The sequence below is a fragment of the Arachis stenosperma genome, chromosome 3 (genome assembly GCF_014773155.1).
Source record: "Arachis stenosperma cultivar V10309 chromosome 3, arast.V10309.gnm1.PFL2, whole genome shotgun sequence".
In the NCBI taxonomy this organism is placed as follows: Eukaryota; Viridiplantae; Streptophyta; class Magnoliopsida; order Fabales; family Fabaceae; genus Arachis; species Arachis stenosperma.
In genome coordinates, this window is record NC_080379.1 from 85,967,105 (window position 1) to 85,970,604 (window position 3,500).

General features: G+C 38.8%; 1 non-coding gene across 1 annotated transcript; it reads left to right on the plus strand.

Moving 5' to 3' along the window:
* Positions 1-1,494: 1,494 nt before the first annotated feature.
* LOC130971232 (small nucleolar RNA R71) lies at positions 1,495-1,598 on the plus strand. The gene has a single exon (XR_009082463.1). It is a non-coding gene; the product is annotated as a small nucleolar RNA R71 (small nucleolar RNA).
* The last annotated feature ends 1,902 nt before the right edge of the window (positions 1,599-3,500 follow it).

Sequence of the window (3,500 nt, forward strand, 5' to 3'; positions counted from 1 at the left end):
GTCTTAAACACAAAGGATTCTTCATTCACTTGAATGATCAGTTCACCTCCATCAACATCAATCACAGCCTTTGCTGTGGCTAGGAAGGGTCTGCCAAGGATGATAGATTCATCCATGCACTTCCCAGTCTCTAGGACTATGAAATCAGTAGGGATGTAATGGTCTTCAACTTTTACCAGAACATCCTCTACAAGTCCATAAGCTTGTTTTCTTGAATTGTCTGCCATCTCTAGTGAGATTCTTGCAGCTTGCACCTCAAAGATCCCTAGCTTCTCCATTACAGAGAGAGGCATGAGGTTTACACTTGACCCTAAGTAACACAGAGCCTTCTTGAAGGTCATGGTGCCTATGGTACAAGGTATTGAAAACTTCCCAGGATCTTGTCTCTTTTGAGGTAATTTCTGTCTAGACAAGTCATCCAGTTCTTTGGTTAGCAAAGGGGGTTCATCCTCCAAAGTCTCATTACCCAATAACTTGTCATTTAGCTTCATGATTGCTCCAAGGTATTTAGCAACTTGCTCTTCAGTGACATACTCTTCCTCTTCAGAGGAAGAATACTCATTAGAGCTCATGAAAGGCAGAAGTAAGTCCAATGGAATCTCTATGGTCTCATTTTGAGCCTCAGATTCCCATGGTTCCTCATTGGGGAACTCAGTGGAGGTCAGTGCACGCCCATTGAGGTCTTCCTCAGTGGCGTTCACTTCCTCTCCCTCCTCTCCAAATTCGGCCATGTTGATGGCCTCGCACTTTCCTTTTGGATTTTCTTCTGTATTGCTTGGGAGAGTACTAGGAGGGAGTTCAGTAACTTTCTTGCTCAGCTGTTCCACTTGTGCCTCCAAATTCCTAATGGAGGATCGTGTTTCAGTCATGAAACTTTGAGTGGTTTTGATTAGATCAGAGACCATGGTTGCTAAGTCAGAGGTGTTCTGCTTAGAACTCTCTGTCTGTTGCTGAGAAGATGATGGAAAAGGCTTGCCATTGCTAAACCTGTTTCTTCCACCATTATTGTTGTTGAAACCTTGTTGAGGTCTCTCTTGATTCTTCCATGAGAAATTTGGATGATTTCTCCATGAAGAATTATAGGTGTTTCCATAGGGTTCTCCTAGGTAATTTACCTCTTCCATTGAAGGGTTCTCAGGAACATAAGCTTCTTCCTCAAATGAAGCATCCTTAGTACTGCTTGGTACATTTTGCATTCCAGACAGACTTTGAGAAATCAAATTGACTTGTTGAGTCAATATCTTATTTTGAGCCAGAATGGCATTCAGAGTATCAATCTCAAGAACTCCTTTCTTCTGACTTGTCCCATTGTTCACAGGATTCCTTTCAGAAGTGTACATGAATTGGTTATTTGCAACCATTTCAATTAGCTCTTGAGCTTCTGCAGGCGTCTTCTTCAAATGAAGAGATCCTCCAGCAGAGCTATCCAAAGACATCTTGGATAGTTCAGAGAGACCATCATAGAAAATACCTATGATGCTCCATTCAGAAAGCATGTCAGATGGACATTTTCTGATCAATTGTTTGTATCTTTCCCAAGCTTCATAGAGGGATTCTCCATCCTTCTGTCTGAAGGTTTGGACTTCCACTCTAAGCTTACTCAATTTTTGAGGTGGAAAGAACTTTGCCAAGAAGGCATTGACTAGCTTTTCCCATGAGTCCAGGCTTTCTTTAGGTTGTGAGTCCAACCATGTCCTAGCTCTGTCTCTTACATCAAAAGGGAATTGCATAAGTCTGTAGACCTCAGGGTCAACCCCATTAGTCTTGACAGTGTCACAGATTTACAAGAATTCAGCTAAGAACTGATGAGGATCTTCCAATGGAAGTCCATGGAACTTGCAATTCTGTTGCATTAGAGAAACTAATTGAGGCTTAAGCTCAAAGTTGTTTGCTCCAATGGCAGGGATAGAGATGCTTCTCCCATAGAAGTCGGGAGTAGGTGCAGTAAAGTCACCCAACACCTTCCTTGCATTGTTGGCATTGTTGTTGTTTTCGGCTGCCATGGTTTCTTCTTCTTTGAAGATTTCTGTTAGGTTCTCTACAGAGAGTTGTGCCTTAGCTTCTCTTAGCTTTCGCTTCAAGGTCCTTTCAGGTTCAGGGTCAGCTTCAACAAGAATGCCTTTGTCTTTGTTCCTGCTCATATGAAAGAGAAGAGAACAAGAAAATATGAAATCCTCTAGGTCACAGTATAGAGATTCCTTGAGGTGTCAGAGAAGAAGAAAAATAGAAGGAAGAAGGAGAAGAATTCAAACTTAGTCAGGGAGAATTCGAATTGTGCATTGAGAAGGAGTGGTACTCTATAAATAGAAGGATGTGAGAAGAGAGGAAGAAATTTTCAAAAATTAAGTGAAAGATTTTGAAAACATTTTGAAAAACTTTAATTAATTTTCGAAAACCAAGAGTGGGAAAGAAATCAAGTAATTTTTGAAAAAGATTTTGAAATTAGAGTTTAAAAAGATCTGATTGAAAACTATTTTTGAAAAAGATGTGATTAAAAAGATATGATTGAAAAGATATGATTTGAAAACAATTTTAAAAAGATTTGATTTTAAAAATTAATGACTTGCCTAACAAGAAAAGATATGATTCAAACATTAAACATCTCTCAACAGAAAAGGCAACATACTTGAAATGTTCAATCAAATCATTAATTGTTATCAAGTATCTTTGAAAAAGGAAAGAAATTGATTTTGAAAACATTTGATTGAAAAGATTTGATTTGAAAAAGATTTGATTTTGAAAAACTTTGAAAACTTGAAAAAAATTGATTTGAAAACAAAATCCTCCCCCTTGTGCCATCCTGGCGTTAAACGCCTAGAATGGTGCACATTCTGGCGTTTAACGCCCAATGCACTACCTTTTTGGGCGTTAAAACGCCCAACCAGGCACCCTGGCTGGCGTTTAAACGCCAGTCTGTCCTTCTTCACTGGGCGTTTTGAACGCCCAGCCTTTTCTGTGTAATTCCTCTGCTGCATGTTCTGAATATTCAGTTCCCTGTACTATTGACTTGAAAATAGAACAAAGATCAAATAAACAATGCATGAAAGACACCAAACTTAAAATTAGACACTAGACTCAAACAAGAAACATAAAATCTTTTTTTGGTTTTTATGGTTTTGTAATTTTTTTGTGCTTTTTTTCGAAAATTATATGAAAATGGAAAATAAAGGTTTCAGAATTCTTAATTTGAATTCCAGGAATCATTGCAATGCTAGTCTAAGACTCCGGTCCAGGAATTAGACATGGCTTCACAGCCAGCCAAGCTTTCAAAGAAAGCTTCGGTCCAAAACACTAGACATGGCCAATGGCCAGCCAAGCCTTAGCAGATCATTGCTCCAAAAGCAAGATTGATAGAAATCAACAAGCTCTTGTGATGATAAGTTGAAACCTCGGTCCAATAAGATTAGACATGGCTTCTCAGCCAGCCAGATTTCAACAGATCATCATGAAACTCAAGAATTCATTTTTAAAGAAATTCTGAAAAATACCTAATCTAAGCA